This window comes from Haliotis rubra, unplaced genomic scaffold, assembly GCF_003918875.1.
Source record: "Haliotis rubra isolate DU_JTF1 unplaced genomic scaffold, ASM391887v1 Scf957, whole genome shotgun sequence".
NCBI classification, from domain to species: domain Eukaryota; kingdom Metazoa; phylum Mollusca; class Gastropoda; order Lepetellida; family Haliotidae; genus Haliotis; species Haliotis rubra.
Window position 1 is genome coordinate 19444 of NW_025767698.1, and position 20143 is coordinate 39586.

The 20143-nt window shown below is 42.2% G+C and overlaps 1 pseudogene; it reads left to right on the top strand.

Annotated features, from left to right (window-relative positions):
• The first annotated feature begins 2789 nt into the window (after positions 1–2789).
• On the top strand, positions 2790–11834 carry LOC124265018 (annotated as a pseudogene).
• Positions 11835–20143: the final 8309 nt, after the last annotated feature.

The following is a 20143-nucleotide window of genomic DNA, read 5'->3' on the forward strand; positions in this document are numbered from 1 at the left end:
AATTTATAATAATGATAATAATGTTACCGACATATAACCCAAAGTCCACTAGGTATGCTCGGGAGTCAGCTGGATGGTTAAAGCATTCGCTCGTCACGCCGAGACACGGGTTTCGATTCCCCACGTAGATTTTAATGTAGCGGAAGCCCATTTCTGGTGTCCCCGTGATATAGCTGGAATATTGTTAAAGCGTGAGCTGGTCGCTCACTCACTAAGAATACTCATAGCTTCTTTCATGAAATCAACTTGCTGGCATTCTTTGGGATAGCTGACTGCTGTAACGCTTCAGAGGTTATAATCACACGACTTATCCACGGGTACCCATTTTCTTCTGGGTGAACAGGGCAATTTTTAACAAATTCCGCCTTGCCTAAGGTGAGACCACATGTACATGTACGTCATTTCATAATCCTCAATTCTAAAACTATATTACGCTAGACAGCAACCGGCGTAACCATTCTACTGCCATCGGATGGTCGCCATAATGACAGTATACGGTACGAAGGTTTATCCATTGTATGGTTTGCAATCTGTGGTTTTGTTTGTCAGATGGAAAACTCGACAGAGTAATATACGAGCCGATGGTACTGTGTACTGTGATTTTACAAACTAAACATTCAATATCAGCAATTGTTGAATATAATCCATGAAATTGAATTGTTGTGCCTTTCCTCCGGGATGGGTAACGCGAATTGACGATGCCTAAGGGAGATTACGGCTTTTTAACCTCTGAGGGCAGGATGTGGGGTGGACATAGCGACAGGACGAGGGCGACTTTCAGAAGCTCACTTGGTTGGTTTGCTGTTTGGCATGCCTCAGCACTATTCCAACTGTATGGCGGCGATGTATGGCGAATTCGGAATGCCAACCAGAAACCAGTGATCAACACCTTGTGGTGAATTTCAGATCCGTTTCATTTTTCGTTCGAAATAACCATGTATTATGAGTACATTTTACACACACTCGCGCGCACTGCAGTACAAGCTCGGCAATAATTAAAGGTGTTTTAATGATGAAAGTCGTGCGGTGTAATTGGGCAGTCGGACTTCTATCACCATATAGAGCGAAAGAGAGTGTCGCTGAGAAGCGCGATTCGGCAGTGAGCAAAGGTCAAGGGGCTGGAGGCGAAATTTAGGTCATTCACTGGCTGGTGTCTGAGTTCGAACCTAAATTTACAACTTTCTTGATGCTAGCATCACAATCTAAATATAATCGCCATGCCAATATATATTCACTCAAAAGATTCGTTTCGGTGTTTTTCCAGTTAAAATAAATGATTATTAACCTTACTGTTTAATAGGAGGCATTCACCCGCAGTACGGTCCCGGAAATCTGGAAAAAGTCTACCGCCCTGGAATGGATCATTCGCTTGCGGAAAAAGTTACGTACGCCTGTTTTACTCCCGCGCGGTATTCGTTGAACAGCAGGTACCTGAAGCATGTAATAAACAAATCCTTAACGTCGCTACTCTCCTGTATTATCACTTTTATTCGGCGGCGGTGTTACACCTCTCGGTTCAATATCTTAGTCTTTAATGTAGCTTGCTGTTTAGAAGTCTCCGTTACATTTCGTTGTATACATCGTAGGGATGCGTGATACATGAAGGAGATCGCTTTTTAATGTACATGTATAACAAGTAATAGGGAACCAATCAATTTATTTAAACTTTAGAATTATATGAAGCTAGAATGGTAGATAAGATTATGGTGCTGAATTCCTTACGCCAAAGGTGCGTTCCTTAAATCAGATTGTTGAGCCCGGTACGGCAGCTGCACAATAAATCTGATGACGTCATGCAATGGTCGCTCTCTGTTGGGTCTTTCAAAGAGGTACGTCGTGTATGGTATTACTATCCGGCCTACTCGTGGAAGGATGGGGAGGATATCATGCGTGGTGGCTTTAATTATCGGCTGGAATTTGGACGATAGCGAATTTTAAGTGGAATTCATCCTGGATTATCGCCGCCTGAAACAATTATCACAGTTAGCGCAGACGCAGAGCTCTTTAATACGTTTCCGTTTCGGTACGTGGCGGGAACCCTGAGAATGCGTGACGTGGGCAACGACCCTTTTAACCTCCAGCCTAGCCTAAAGGCCCCATTATCCTAAGGCGTTGAAAGCGTTTCTGGTGAAGTTGTAACATGCGTTAAATAACAATCTGGTGCTGCGCACGGTTAAGCGTATCTAATAAATATCTACAGGAGAACATCGCGCAAAGAGCAACAGGTGGTATTGTTAATACTTATATACTCCGTGTTTAATGAACAGCCGAGGGTTAAGTTCCTCTGTACGGCGACGATGACTACATTCCAGGCGCATCAGGGCTCCTCAACAGCGTCACCGACATCAAACATCAGACGCACAAAAGGTCTTCTCAGATGGACGACGTGCTCAAAAATCGAGGAGAGGAGCTCGAGGAGGTGAGAGAAGTAGCGAGGTGAGCTTGAGACAAACATTCTAGAACCAGCAAACTCTGGACATAGTGTTTAGAACAGTGATGCTTTGATACCGATTATTGTTCAGGTTAAATGTGGCTACACATAAAGTTAATGGTGAGGCTTGAATGCTTCTTTGATGTCAAACACCGAGATGGAGCTATCTTTCGGTTACTGCGCATACGTTTCTGGTGATTTACATCCAGTCTTGTAAACCACAGGGCTGTTTTAGATGGCGGGTCAAGCAACGAGGAGAAGAAGATGGAGAGGGGAGAACGCTGGTCCAAGCCCCATGTGGCATCACTGTCCATACACCATCTTGTTGAAACCCGGAGGCGGTTGATGGACGGCGTCATGCACTCGAAACGCGGGGCTTACTGCATCTCGCAAGTCGGTCGGTTATTGCGTCATGTTGACACTTGAACGCCACCAGCACTGTCGAAGCTGGTGTTGGTGACATGTTGTTAATTTTATATGCTACCAACGGGATAAAGATTCAAGCGGGTCAGGGGCCCTGGGGAAAATGAAATATTCAAATCCTGAAGACATCTTGCTGGGCTTTGGAACTAAAATGGGTCCATTTCCCAAAACGCTAAACTACTGGCAGAGTTGTCTTCTCTTTGGAATGGTTCCTTATGTTCCATATTCCCATTAATTGCAGCAAAGTTTCTCGACGAGTGGATAAAACTAGGTCAGCTTGACCCACTTCTCCGTCAACACGTGCGGACGTTACTGTTAAAGCAACATCGACATGGCGCCGAGAAGGGAGAGAAGAGGAAGATCAGGGGCGACATGAACCGAGCAGCGTCAACCAACAGTAAGTCACCATTGTACATGGTACCACAAGACCATGACCTGGAACAGAGTCCAAACCATGATCAAGTGACATAAAGTCTAAATTCTCCCTCGAATAACACTTCACCGCCTTTGTTTACCCTGTGTAATAATAGGCATTTGGTGGGGTTAGCCCAGTGGTTGAAACGTTTGCTCTTCATTTAAAAGGCACGGATTCGATTCCAATTTACGGTACAATGAAGCCCTTGTTGGATTCTTTTCCTAATATTGTTGCCAACAGAATTGCAAAACAATAGTCACTCATTTAACAGAATCTTGAAATAACTATTGGTGTCTCAAGCAATTGATTTCGGCTTAAACTAGTTGCTCAGAAAACATAAGCAGGCTACAGGAGGGGATAAGATGGATTGACTCGTGTTTCTCATGTTGTCGATCACTGGTGATTTGCAGACTAGCTGGAAATACCCGTGAAGATAAGGTAAAAAAGGGTCTCCAACAACTCTGACGTGGCTGACACATGTCATCGTATCTCAATTGCGAAGATCGATGCTCATGCTGTTGATCACTGGATTGTCTGATCCAGACTCGAGTATTAACAGACCACCGTTATAAAGCTGGAATATTGCTGAGTGCGGTTTTACTCAACAAACAGAAAAGCTCATGATAATTCTTATCACCTCACCTTGACCTTTAAGGTAATATGGCATTGCTCGTCGGTCCAGGTTTCAGCCAACTGACCAATGTGAGCAGTCAGGTCAGCCTCAACAACAGCCACAGCCACACCAGCCTGGAGAGCTTGGACAGCGAGTTGGCAGGCAACTACACCAAGAAACAGAACGAGCGAATTCTCCGGAAGATCCCAAAGGTTCCGAGGTTGCCAATATTCTGATTGCCGCTGTGGACGAACTTCAGAGTGGTCTGTGTGGCTTCATGCGTCTCTTGAACGATTTGGTCGTACTTATGCTTATGACATCACGGAAGTAAACCTGCCAACGAGATTCGTGTGTTCGTCCTGGCAGGGGTCCGTTCAAATTCATCGCCGACTACATGGAAAGTGGCTGCTGCCTCGGCACCACATGATGGTGGATGACGTGAGATGAAACATCCTCATCGCTGACTACTAGACTCTATTATACGACCTTAATCACTGGGTTGTTCAGGCCCAGACTTGCTTTTTTACAGACCCCCGCCAGAGAGTTGGAATATTGCCGAGTGCGGCAGTGAAAACAAAACAAGCAAGCAAAAATGTTTATACGACTTTCTTTCACCCTTCACCATATTAATGATATGGCCCCCAGAATAAGAAACAGTACCACGAGGTTACACTCTCACATGTGAAGCACTTTGCCTTCAGGAGTGTGACTTCATTTTAAATTTGCTTATCCTATACTAAGCTACGAGGTATGTATGTGTGTCATGGTTTTGCCCTATACATTGTTGTGTTTTATTCAGATCTTCCGCGAGGTGGCGTACAAGTGCAGAAACAAGGGATGACCTGGTGGCGGGAATTGACGAGTTCCTGGAGCAGGTGAGGCCGGTGCCCCTGGCGAGAGGGGACCTAAGATCAAATCGAGCCCCAGATGCGGTTTCCCAACCAACGGTTCCGTAAGACCCATCCATCATCGGCGGATTTTCTTTGAGTGCTGTGGTCACCGCACCCGGTGGCGACGATGACGGCGACGATGAGGGGTCACGCTGACCCCTCACCCTCAGCTGCAGGTTTGTGCTACTTGCATTTCTTGTGGTTTTCTGATTGTGTTGTATTCTGACTAAAATCTGACAATAACCTGATTGTAATCTGTAACAACAACAACAGCATCAACAACAACACTAAAACATCCTATCTCTTTACCACCATTTATCGCCCACGTCATGTGAGAGATAACCTCTTCTGCTTCCTTCCAGGCCTTTCCTCGGGCTTATCCGTGACATCCGCAGGAAGGTTCCGTTCTACCTGAGCGACTTCAAAGACGCCATCCACATCCAGTGTATCGCTTCTTTCATCTACATCTTCCTCGCCACCCTCACCCCGAACGTCACCTTCGGTGGAATGTTAGGAAAGTCCACCAACCAGTACATGGTAGGTTCCACATCATCAGCTGGAATATTGCTGAGTGCAGCGTAAAACTAAACTCACTCACTAACTCTCTTTCCACATCCTCAGCAAGCACGGGCACTCTGCCCCAAACAAATGTAATTCTCACAAGTGAAGACAAAATTGTCCAAATCTTCTAAACGCAGACAGAATATAAACTGATAGACCGACTCGAACTACCACTGATCACACGATACATTTGTTAATGCATGATGTTGAGATAACGAGGTTATGATTGCATGACATTTTGACTCCATGAAAGAGTTCCAACTAAGATGTCCTGTAGAAAACCTAGACGCCCAGCATTTGGAAACACCTGTTGTATTGTTGTATATTGTGTTCTTCCCGAATTCTGCTACGTTAACCAAACTCTGCTCTTTTCCAGGCGCGATGGAATGTATCTTGCTGCCGCTGTGACGGGAATAGCAATTTGCGTTATTCGCAGGTCAACCCTGAACATCCTCGGCAGTACGGGGCCAATGTTGGTGCTCGAGAAGATTATATACGATATCTGCAAGTGCAGTAGAACCTTCGCGTATCATACGGCTGCTTCAATGTTTAAAGCGATATCCTCATATTATGTCCGTTATATTAATCACTTTTGCGCAACATTGACAAAAACATAAGAATAACCTTGAAATGTTAGCTGACCTTGATCTTTACTCGTTACTTACAGAGATCAAGAATGGGACTTCTCGCCGTTCCGTGCGCTTGATTTGGTATCTGACTGCCGGGTTCCTCTTGCTGATTGTCATCATGGGATCTGAGCGCTCTCTTGTCAAGTACATCACTCGTTTCACCGAGGAGAGTTTTTCGCCTGCTATCTTATAGCGCTTATATTCATATACGAAGCTTTCGGGTAAAATTAGCGTGGAGATTGGTACACAGAAGAAGCTTCCAGTCGAACTCCCCACCCCTCCGGAAACTTCACACCTGCTGGAATGTGTCACTGTGTCCTCCCTGACACCGTCACCACCATGGCTCCCATGCACGAATCCTCAACCACACCCTCAGCAACATGACCACTACTATGACCAGTGTCATCAACAACACCATGGGCATGACCCACCGATACCAATGGAACACGACAACATGACCCATCTATCCTATAGGCTGACTGTAAGGGAGATGTTCGGAGTGGCACTGTGTCGGACCCGTCCCAGACGCCTTCATGTTCTCAATCATCCTTTACTTCGGCACCTTCGGTATCGCCGTATCTTCTGCGTCACCTTCAAGACCTCTTCCCTGCTTCCCAACCTTTGTAGGTGTAGATTAACACAGCCCATCGTAAAGTATACCATCAGTAATCTTGTTCCTAATGCAGTTCTATGTCTCTATTATCAATGTTTCTTCTCGTTTTCGAAATACTGTCTTCTCTGACGTCCGTGTGTTTGGTCAATGTTGGTTAGGTTTATCTGTTGATCAGGTGCGTCAAATCATCAGCGATTTTCGGTGTCCTCATCGCCATTGTGTTGATGGTTGTGGTCGATTATCTGCTCGGACTTCCAACACCCAAACTGACCGTGCCAGATGAGTTCAAGGTACTAACTCTTACATTTTGAGTTATCTGGTCTGAATTTAAGCTTAAACAATGTATGTTTTGTTTTTTCACATCAATAACTAAATCTTCAGCCTCCGTCTCCTTTTGCATGAAATCAGCATTCGTCAAGGAAACATATTTTGACGAATTTGGTGGTACACGTCCAGTTAAAACTATTCATTAACATTTAGACATTTTCAGCTGAAACATTATGTATTTGTTCTGTAGCCTACCCGCTCTGATCGAGGCTGGTTCATCAACCCTGTCTCTGACAAGAACCCCTGGTGGTTGGCTCTGGCTGCCGGTCTCCCCGCCATCATTGGCACCATCCTCATCTTCATGGATCAGCAGATCACCGCCGTCATCGTCAACAGGAAGGAAAACCTCCTCAAGGTCAGTGACGTCCGACCTTGACCTTGTAGTATAACGTCCCTGTCATATATCGATCACGCGTCAGTGAAGTGTACTTTGATTTCAACAAATGAAACCTTTCCATATTTTGTATCAACTTTAGAAAAGTGTGTGCAGTATTAAGAGCATGTTTCTGACAAGGTTCCATTTGAGATTGGAAACCTTCATTTTGACGTAGCCTTTAGTCTACTTCCACACAGCATATTTGATAGCACGTTTATATGCCCCCCTGTTACCCCCTATTCCCTCTTCCCTTACAGAAAGGCAAGGGCTATCATCTTGACCTGTTCGTGCTGTGCATCCTGGTCGCTGCCCACTCCCTGCTTGGACTCCCCTGGTATGTCGCTGCCACTGTGTCCGCCATTGCCCACATCCAGAGTCTCAGGAAGGAGTCCGAATCCACAGCCCCCGGAGACAAACCCGCTTTCCTGGGTGTCAGGTAATGCCCTTGTGTCACTTTACCCAATAACACTGCAAAAAACTAACACACATGATCTTCATGGAATTTTCTGCAACTCTATGAAGTATGCACCTTTCTCATCCAGTTTCCACCGGGTACCCATTATACAACTTGACAGTATCAAACATGTTACCAATGAAAATGAATCAATACAATTAGTTTAACCTTTGTGCAGACTGTACAGTACTTGTACGGTCATAACGAGAAGTGTAATTGTACAGTTTCAACCTCGGAAAAGTAAAGCATATCGTTAATCTCATTCCTGCTAACCCCATTAATAACTGTTGGAAACTTCATTATACAAATTGGGGCATTACTGCGAGAGTCCTTAATCGTTAATCCGGGCGAACAGCCAAGTTAAACGATGTTCATATAATATTCACTAGTGTCATCACTACTGGAAATCTGAAATGTCACTCCTTGCGATACAACCTGTAGACCACTAGCGATAGTTCCTTGATGGTCCACGTGTCGTGGCAAACTAACCTGATGACATATATGTCGTCACCTGTTTAGTTCTCGAGATCAAAGTTATGTTGCTATGTGATCTGTACAGTCATAAATTCAGCCTAGCTTGCCACCGCCTCCAACACTCACAAATCGAAAGCTGTTCCGTCAAGACAGCAAACACGCAAGATAACACTGGTTGCACGTGATTAAAGAGTCAAGTAATAAATTATTGCTGTGTTGGAAGTTATTAAACTGGCCATGTTGGTGCAGATCATAAATCACTAGAGATGAAATGAACACATTTTGATGGATGTCATGATGAAACAGACACGTATTTAACATACGTTTCATCTCTCTTGCCTGTTATTATTACATACACAAGCTTATTAATATGAGATGTCGGCATGCGCTGTTGTAAGAATATATCAGAAGACTATTAGTAGCGCTTTATCTCATAAGCACTGTTAGCCCGATGACCAAGCAAATACGCATGAAAATGAAAAGTATTTGTGGAGAGTTTAAATTCATCTGAACTAAACTTCAAAGAAATTCAATGTGTTCGTTATCGATAGCCCATCAGGGTTGACAGCCCCGGGCGATTTGGTGCTACTTATATCGCTAATCTGCCTACATCACCAGGTCATTCTCATCAACGCCTTCTGTTTGTTTTCAGAGAACAAAGAGTCACCGCTCTTCTTGTCGGAATCCTCAGTGGCTTGGCTGTACTCATTACTAACGTCCTGAAGGTAAATTGAGAATCATATCTCGCTCGTTCTCAGTATCGTTGATGAAACCTTTGACCAATCTGATTTGTAATCCATCAGAACAGGTCCCCATCCTCCCATGTCTAATCTGAGGTTCACAAGTTGTCACCCAGGTAATTGTGTGTCGGCATACATGTCATGAGCCAGCATGAACACGACTGTATTGGGGTTCAGAGCTGTGACGTAACGAAGTGGTTAAAGTGTTCGATCGTCAAGCCTACCCAGAGTTCCATCACTGACATTGGCAATGAGTTTCTCCTGTAAACTAGTGTTGACAATTGTTTGCGGGATTTGTTAGTCACGGTGTCTTTGTATTGCAGGTTATCCCTATGCCAGTGTTGTATGGCGTGTTCTTCTACATGGGATTCTCAGCCCTCAAGGGAATGCAGGTAAGACTCAAACCCACAATGTTCACACAAGCGAACACACTAACCGTTAGGCCACCATTATATAAATAGTCTCACTCCATATGTGGTAAAGCCTCTATATCGTCCATATGTAAATCGGCCTTTACATCGTTCTGTATAGCACCTTGATGGCCTGTCGAGTTAATTGGGTCAACGGATGATGATCAGTTTATAAATCATCACAACCATACATCCTCTTATCTGCCCTACTGTTAACTGTACTGACTTGTACTGTCTGTCTTTCGTGTCAAATATCACATCGACTTTCGTTTTGTTACAGTTTATCGACCGGGTGCTCCTTTTCTTCATGCCCACCAAATACCAGCCCGACTACAAGTACCTTCGTCATGTCCGTCTGTGGCGCGTGCATGTCTTCACATTCGTCCAGATCATCTGCTTAGTGGCTTTGTGGGTCGTGAAGAGCATCAAATCCATTTCCATCGGCTTCCCCCTCCTGGTACGTCATCACCGAAGACACAAACTTGACACACTGTGTCTACACGTCTATAGTTGATATTACTACACAAACTAAGCGTTGTCCTATAATTGTCTTAGTAGACACATTTCAATGTCCAGAGTTATGCCCCCTTAGTGAGACCAAGTTCAAGGCTGGAATCTACATCCGGTAATGATGCTTGTTCCTTCGGCATCAAGTCCGATGTGTTGGGTTTACCAAAATTTGAACTGTCTATGGTGCCCGACTCTAGTTGTCTTACCATTCACAGCCCTTGTGTTCCTGAAACACTGTTCAATCTCACCCAATCAACATAGTCACTTGAGGCTACTTTCCAAACCGAAGATGTATGTATGGGACATGACTATTTATAAATGCACTTTTTCATCCGCTTCAAGGTACAAATGAGCATGAATTTGCTTACACTTTTTCGAACATTAATCAACATTGTAACTTTCGTCGACAGGTTGTGTTCACTGGCGTTGTCAGGAAGATCTTGGACTGTGTGTTCACCCAGTATGAGCTGAAATACCTGGACGATGTCCTCCCCAACGCTAAGAAAGACAAGGTCAAGGACTCAGAGAAGGTAAGGGAGACAATTCAATACTGTAAAGTTTAACGAGAGGCAAGTAGTGGAACAGTTTAAGGGTTTTCATTTTTTGGTAATAAGGTATTACATGTTATTGTTTCATAACCATTTTAGTTATGTTATCGAAATACACAAAATATTAATTGACTTGAGACAGATGTTCAGATACGTAGCCACTGGCTTTTTGATATCTTTGGGTAACTCACTAACGCATTGGCAAATGGCTTCTTAAATGGCACTTCTATAGATGCTTGTTTAATACCTAACTAATACCAGTGGTAATTTTAGGCTCTTGTTCTAGAATGAAAAGTCGGAACCAACTTTCAAAAACATTAACGGAAACGGCCTTGACAAACACAACATCGTGGGCTCGGATGAGAAGAAACCTGCCTTCTACATCAGCAACGAAAGCCACGACTACGACAACGCTTACAAAAGGAAAGGGGAGGGAGTCCGCAACAACGCCTTCGACACCAAACTGTGATTCACTCAAAACAACCAAAAGCTATAAATACAACATTGTGACTACGCATGCGTGACTTCCCTTTCGGGTAACTGTTTACCGACTGGTGTTCTTTCGGTAATTTCCGATACCTTCCGACACTCTCAGTTCAAGCAAATTGGAATATCAGCTTCAGTTGATAATCGTATCCGAAAATGCAGAATGAATATTATTTGTCATAATTTGGCAGAACTGTTGTGATGTTTATATTCTGTGAAGACATTCTCATGTTCCATGTACATAAACATTTCTTCCAGTGCGTAAAACGCAAAACATTACTCAAAGAGATTTCAGCTTTTACACCCAACCACAAATATACCAGCTGATCTATGTTACGTTTCAAATGTTTAATGCTATGATAGGCAAGTATAGATAGCACGCCGTTGTCTATCTTTATACATCTTAGATAGAACTTTTGTACATAAACACTCTCCTACCTTATCTTGAGCTCTACCTAACTTCTACTAGAGCCCTACTTAATCTACATAAATGGCAGTCGGGTATTATAATACATTTGCGATTCACAATTTAACGCAAGAAAAGTTGGGTAAGGATTTTGGTGTTGCTTGTTTTTTCCAAATTTGAGAGAGTGCAAAAACATTTGGGGAAATGTTACATACGTGAGTTAGACATGACGAAACAGCATCTCTTTGTACTGTTTCTTAGTCTTTCACTGAAACACTGAGTGGGTGGTACAGTTTGAAGTGGGTATTCTATTGTATGTGTATAGACGTTGCCGCACTGTGAGACACAGTCATACAGTTGGATCTGGACTTACATTGACTTATATTCAAGGTTTCTGCGGGTATATGAAAAAACAGTTGTATATTTTTTTAAGATAAAAGTTTTGTGAATGATTACACGAGATTTTATTATTTAAGTTGTAAATACTTGTTACTTGCATTTATTCAGAAATAAATGAAATGTTTTGCACGTGTGGTTTATTATTTTAATATTGTTATTATAGGATATGTATATAGCGCACATGTCCATGCAAGTAGCGCATGCTGAAGGCGCTTTGTTCTTGTTACACAGGCATTGATTCTGTTGGTTTGTTGTTTAACGCTACATTCAGCAATTGTGGGGTAATGTGACGGCGGTCTGTATGTAATCGAGTCTGAACCAGACCATCAAGTGATTGTCACCGAGACAATCGGAAATGATGCGATGATACACATCAGCCAAGTCAGTGAACCTGACCACCTGATCCCGTTAGTCGCCTCTTGTGACATACATGGGTTGTTGAAGAACTCTAACCTGGATCATCACGTGATGTTACACAAAGCACATGACCAGATGATCCGTCACATGATCGGCGAGATGCTGATGCCTGCTGTTGTGGTATTGACCGAAAGCTTCATACAATAAATATGCAAATTAACGCTAGGCACACATGTCCCAGTTTCATCAACAGAGGGTCACAGTTGAAGTATTCTTATGTATGCAATATATACTCAAATAATATAATAATCTGATATTTGTATGTTCGAATCCCAAATTCGCCCTAATAATGATTGTTGGTTCCCGACACGGGTTGGTAGGTGTCATCCAAGTTGTTAACACCTGTGTCAGGCTTTACATTCCTCCATGTCAAACTCATTCATTCATTCATTCATCCATCCATTCATTCATCCATTCATTCGTAAGTCCGTCCATTGGTCAGTCAGTCAGTCAGTCAGTCAATAACTAGTACGCCATGATGTAAGTACACATATGAATGCAAACCTTTCAACATCAAATTCGTTAAAGACTGCAGTGACCGCTCTTATCAGGATTTGACCAATTAAAATATATCGAGACACAGTATGACGTTTACGTCCTTCACAATTCACCATTTTTTTTAAAACCGGCACGGAGAGATGGTATAGTTACATGTTCACTGAGATGTAAAGACACGTTCCTTCATGTCGTTCAGCTTTCAGCGATCATGAAGCATCTCATGACGAAAATATCATTATGCACTAGCAGGCTGATCAACGAAGCTACAACAGACTTGAAAACCTCTGTGTTCAGGTGCCAGTTAAATATCACAAAGTGGTAGGTTAGTCACGCCGATTTCCCGCATGGATACAATGTGTGAAGCCCATTTATGGTGTGGCCCTCCGTAATATTGCTGGAATATTGCTAATAGCTGCGCAAAATCTCACTCACTCACTCACTCACTCACTCACTCACACCAAATTGGGATTCGGGGATAATTCGTCTCATGGCCTTGATCACGATATATGAATAAGTAATGAATGTATTGTAGACATAATTACAACATACCAACATACATTTGCACTTCACGGTGACCTCAACGCTGACCTCCAAGCTGACCTTGAAAAAGAATTAGGTCAAGGTTGGCCATTTCTTCTGATGCACACCAGTTAGCTATGCATAGTCGCGTTCCGTATTCGCACTAAAAATGTATGATGGCAGGTTCGAATCCGGTTTTTTTTGCCGACTGATTTGGTTAATGTCTACGGTTTGCGTTACTTCGGGTTTTCCTCCTAGTTTCAGCTGACACGCCACGTTATAACGGGGATACTGTTCGAAGCTTTATACCAAACGCATCCATTCACCCCTGTTCGGAATCACGTACCTGTGTAACTCGTGTCAGTTACATCAGAGAATCAACTCCGTGTCAACCTGGGGCGATGGGGCAGCCTAGTGGTTAAAGCGTTCGCTCGTCACGCCGCAGACCCGGGTTCGATTCCCCACATGGGTACAATGTGTGAAGCACATTTGTGGTGTCCCCCAGTGATATTGCCGGAATATTGCTAAAGCGGCCTAAAACTAAACTCACTCACTCACTCCGTGTCAACCTCCCTTATGCAGACCCGCAGAGAAGACTTGCACTCTGAGCAACATTGTTACATAATGTATATGTTTAACATAAGCCATATGCACGCCCTAAAGCATGTTCAAACTGTGACGTTATTAGCCTGGGTGCCGTTGTACATAGCGATCTAAGCGCGATCTAAGCGCGATCTAACACGATTATTCACAGACCGACGCCATGCAGCTGGAATATTGGAGTGCAGCGTTAAACAACAAACAAGTATTTGTGTCATTGTAGTCTCTTGACGTTTGCAGTGCTTAGGAGACTGTGAGTGAGTTTAGTTTTACGCCGCTTTTAGCAATATTCCAGCAATATCACGCCGGGGGTGATAAATGGGCTTCACACATTGTGCCTTTATGGGAAATTGAACTCCTGTCTTCCGCGTGACGTGCGAACGCCTTAACCACTAAGCTACCTTATCGCCCCTTCGGCGACTGGAATCAGTAATGTAAACCTGTGATAGCGTTTGTAATGTTTTGCTGTTCAAAGTAATTTTCAAATGTATTTCGTATTTTTCCCGGTCGTTCAGTATCCGCTTGTGATTAAAAACCTAAAGTACTGTCGGAAATGCTAGGAAACTGCTTTTTAGCCTTAATACTTTGATAAAGGTGATAAATGTACTATGTTGTCAATATATCAACTCACCTATAGTGTACCTTATTTTTATTTCAATCGATTTAACATTCCCATGCATTATTTAAAGGGCAATTTACAGGAGAGAATTTGGTACCAAAACAACAACTTAGGATTTTTTCAGAGTTCAACAACAGAAATCTGAAATAGTCTTTACATTTATGCTAATAATACAGGTGGTGTGAAAATATGAATCAACGTTTTTCTTTAACAAATAAATGTTGAATGTTTGTGTTACTTTACTTAATTATCGTTTCTTTATTGAAGAAATATTACTATAAATGTTAAGTCTTGATAAATAAGTTTCCCGTCATGCATGCACATCTTTATCACAGCGTCCACTAAGGCCAACTATTTGCAGGCAATTGTTGCAAAGGTTTATAAGTTTTTTGTGCTTGAAAAAGACAGAGGTAAACCTTTCATTAGTTTAGAAAGGGTTTATTACAGAACTTGTAGAGCTGTTGGTATGTCTTACCAACAAGTTTAAAATATTGTAAACAAATCAGACAAGACAGGGACCGTCTTGCAAAACCGAGACGTAAAACCATCCTTGACAACTTTGACAAGGGAGTACTTAGACGGGCGGTCTACAAACTTTATGAAAAGAAGAATATATATACATGTATTCTAAAGAAGCTACACCAGTGACTTCGTTAAATCTTTGGCCAATTCACAACTAGATTAAACTGACCGAATTATATCCATATATTTGCAATGAAATAATATACTGTTGACATGCAAAACATTTATTAAAACGTTGCACATTTCTACAATTAATCGATACGATAACACAAGTGATAGGATTATTTCCAATGTACAGTAATTCGTATGCTTATTTCAAAACAAACACACATACACAAATGATCCCTTACATAACCAATACGTATACTATACGTACACATATTCAACATTTTGAAGAAAACGTCTATTGAGATGACCCCTCCCCGAGCGTGTGCTCAGGTGTCAATTTCAGCTATCGATACCGTGGATGCTGATGAGGTAACACAGGCAGTTAATGTTTGTATCAAATAACGTCCCACTACCCGATATTTTTCTAAGTTTTTGGTACTTTCATCAGTAAAAACACATTTTAGGGCATGTCTCAAAATTTATTCCCTCGGTCTACATTAGGTAGATGTTCTTAAAGTGATATTTGTTATTTAAGTAACTGTAATACCTCTGAATTTTAAATATAAGTCTAAAAGCATTTTTCTAGCATTTCCGACAGTACTTTAAATTGTCCCTTTACTCATTCCCTTTAGAAACCGGGTGAGATTTATTTTCCGGAAAACCACATCTACAATAACACAGCAGTATCTTCATTGACATGTGGACATGCTAAGGATAATGGATATATACTTCATTTGATTTATGTATCACTTTAATACGACCGGTGAAGTCCGATTTCACATTCCGATAAGGCTTATCGGGAAACCATGCGTGGGACAGCACCCCCCAGCTACCCACAGTCACAAAGCGTGACTTCTAAACTGCGGCGCAGTATTTAGGGAAACAGTATCTCGGTCCCCATCAGTGTACGCCAGGATAACTGTGGCCCTGGCATGTCGTGAATGTTAGTACCTGAACTCACGCGTGGAGTTCAGGTGAAGGTGCCTTTACCCCGTCATGGCCGCAATGCCCTTCACTGAAGAGGATCTACTGGAGCGAGGCGAGGAGGACTGACTGACTGACTGAGTTTGGTTTTACCCCGCTTTTAGCAATATTCCAGCAACATCACGGTGGGGGACACCAGAAATGGGCTTCACACACATTGTGCCCATGTGGGATTCGAACCCGGGTCTTCGGCGTGACAAGCGAACGCTTTAACCATTAGGCTACCCCACCGCCCCCGAGGCGAGGAGGACCTCATGGTTACAGTTGGTTCAGAATAAAAGCCTTCGCGAAACATACTATAAACATGACAGGATGTTTCTTGGATGAAGGGACTGAATGACAGTCTAGTGGTTAAAACATCTGTTATCCCAAAAGGTCCGAGTTCGAATCCCTCAAATGGTTGAGCTTCCCGCATGTCTTGTTGCTACCTCTCGAAACACACACACGCGCGCACACACATTAACACACACACTTGATTTGTTATGGAAAAACTCAGCTTTCCTGTGGATATACCTCTATGACCACAGCATATTTTTACTATTACTCAATTCCTTATATGTGCCATTTAGGTCTCATTTGGTCTCATTTAGCATGACCGAGATTCCAGCCACCTGACCACCTTATTGTTGGCTTATTTGTTTATTGATTTACGCCGCACTCGGTCTGTAAATAATCTAGTCTGGACCAGGCAATCCAGTGATCGAGAGCATGAGAATTGAACTATGCAACTGGAATACGATGATATGTGTTAACCACGTCAACGAGCCTGACCACCGGATTCCGCATGAGTTGCTGAAGACAAAATTCTAACCCGGATCTAACGTTTATGATCAGCATATTCATGTCATCGTTATGCTGTCTACAATAACACAGCAATAACCGAGATTTCGACCATCCGATCCCCAAATACCCGTTATCGTGATACAAAAGCTATTAATAACGATACCTCGTATTGTGAGTATTCACGTAATCTAGCTACAATAATACAACCATAATCAGGTCTGAGCTTTGTGAACGGCTTCTTGACTATTTAAAATGTGAAGCATGAAATTTGTCACACAGGTTCTTATCCAAGTACATGCATTTAGCTCTATAATGCCCAGCTGGAATATTGCTGAGTGCGGTGTTAAACAAACAAAAAATAAACAAACAAACTCAGATTAGTAGCGCCATCCAATATGGCCGCCAAATGCAACATGGCCGCCAAAATTATCCCTGTTTTATAGTAATCTATTTGTTAGCCATCTGTAAACGTTAGGATTACAGTTGCCCATATATTTTTACCATATTTTGTATAATGGTACTTGACAGTTGGCCGCTCCAGTAACAGGGAACGTAGTGTTTAAATAGAGAAGGAACAGTGAGATTTGATACGTGTATTTGATAGTTAGTGACTGGCGCGATATATGACACCAATCACTACTGCAACAGACATCACTCGTGATATGTTATTGTTTTGGTATATACAGGCTGTATTTTCTATGTGGTCGTCCCTCTCTCTACATATCCTATTCACACACACCTGACGCAGTCTGTAGTGTTAATACTGTTAAGCCCTCGGTAGATAATACACTGAAAACGAAATACAGAGAACTTTATAAGCAATAGTATCCTTTGTCCTAACCAGCATGTGTGAATCACATTCTGGCACTGTTGACAGACATTCAGTCCTGGAGGGGGCTGGACTAATTGTAGAAATATATGCTGAAAATGATTTTCTATTTATTATATAATATTTATATCGCGCTCATATCCTGGCAACTAGCGCTGGTATTTTTTCCCTCGATCTTTGGATGTCAGTCTCAACGGCACATCGTGTTATCAATCACAACTCCCTGGGGATCATACAACTCTTGCAGCCATTTGTGGGCAAACGGTTATGAATTCATACTATCCGAAACAATTCATCTCGAGAACTTTCCAGTCATGTGAAGTTTGTTCTTGTTGCTCGATCCCGATGGTGTGGTCAAGTTCGGACTTCTGTCCATTCCGAAGTTGTAGGCCCTGCCTTTAGATTGCTTCAAGACTGAGCTTGCCATATAAGGTATGCACCTTCACTGCCAGACAGTTCCTGTAGGTTCATCTCAAAGGAAAATATCCCCTACTTTCTCCCATACTTTCTACAAGTTGTAGATAAAGTCATGTTTCCGCAGTACGACAATGATGTTATATGAAACGGTAAATAATATCTTCTTTATTTTTAGTGACTCAAAGTTGGAACACTGTAAATGAACTAGTGACCTCCAGGGATGCTGATAAACCACACTCCTTCAATCTAAGAAATCTCAATTTTCAAGAACGCAGACAGGCAAGAGAAGATATTTTACGTACGTTTCCTAAGGATCATCGAAGGATTATTAGAAATGTATGTTTTTCATACATGTTTCTGATTTTTCTTACGATTGTAAGCATGATAACTTTACAAAATTATGTAACCTACATATAAGATACGTGTTTAAACGTTTCAACTTTCACTGTATCCCATACGTGTCTCAATTCTTCATGCGTGTTTTCAGTGAATGCAATACATGTCTAACATTGCCCATACGTGTTATTATTGCATTACATGCGTGTTTAACACTAAATCTACTGTTTATTACTGCAAAAGTTTGGTTTTCAATGGGTCAATTTGAGACATAATTATTAAAACAATGGCATTTGATCCTTTCTCGAAAATTCTGTCAACTTGCAAAGTCCTGTAAAATGTCTGCTAGTAATGATATAGTAAAACCAGACTTTTTTTTAATTTTGTCTACAATTGTCTGTTACGATTCAGGTTTGGTATATGGCTTTTTGCATTTTGTCATGTTTTGCTAGCTAGTTGTTCATGTTCAAAACTCCTATTGTCATAAAAAGGTGTTTGAATATTTATGAAAATATTGAAAAGGACACCCTGTATATTTATGTTGGCGATACTATGCTTAACGAATTATGTATGTGAAGGATACAATCGCAGAATTGTTTAAAACAGGGTGTAGTTGTAAAATAGGGAAAGGATTGAGACCAGCATTCACCATACTTTATAAACATGTCGGTGTTGGTTAAACACGATGTGAAAATTGTTTCATGGTACATTCAGTATGTTTACCATTTTAAAAAAAACCACATGATACTGTGTTGCGGCTGTGTTGCGGCTGTGTTGAATACATTTTATTGTTTGAGAAATGAATTAGTTCGGGGATACCTTTCGGTTTTCTTTCTTCTATTTTTCTGTGTGTTCTATTTTGCTCATATGTTTTGTTGCTGTTGGTTTGGTTTGTTCCATTTCTGTTCCTTTTTGTATTTTTCTCTAACCTGTCACCCCTAAAGACAAGGAGCAGTACAAAGGGTGAGTCCTCACTATCATTACAAGGGAAGATATGTTGTTCCTGGGGAACACGAAGTCCACACTAGCTGTACAAGGGAAGATATCTTGTTCCTGGTGAACCAGATGTCTACACTAGCAGTACAAGGGGACATATGTTGTTTCTGTTGAACAGGATGTCCACACTAGCAGTAAAAGGGGACATATGTTGTTTCTGGTGAACACGATGTCCCCACTAGCAGTACAAGGGGAGATATGTTGTTTCTGGTGAACCCAAAACCTCACTAGCAGTACATGGGGAGATATGTTGTTTCTGGTGAACACGATGTCCCCACTAGCAGTACATGGGGAGATATGTTGTTTCTGGTGAACCTGATGTCCACACTAGCAGTACAAGGGGAGATGTGTTGTTTCTGGTGAACCCGGTGTCAATATTAGCAGTACAAGGTAAGATATGTTGTTTCTGGTGAACCCGATGTCCACACTAGCAGTACAAGGGGAGATGTGTTGTTTCTGGTGAACCCGGTGTCAATATTAGCAGTACAAGGTAAGATATGTTGTTTCTGGTGAACCCGATGTCCCCACTAGCAGTACAAGGGGAGATATGTTGTTTCTGGTGAACCTGATGTTCACACTAGCAGTACAAGGGGAGATGTGTTGTTTCTGGTGAACCCGGTGTCAATATTAGCAGTACAAGGTAAGATATGTTGTTTCTGGTGAACCCGATGTCCCCACTAGCAGTACATGGGGAGATATGTTGTTTCTGGTGAACCCCGTGTCAATATTAGCAGTACAAGGGAAGATGTGTTGTTTCTGGTGCACCTGATGTCCACACTAGCAGTACAAGGGGAGATGTGTTGTTTCTGG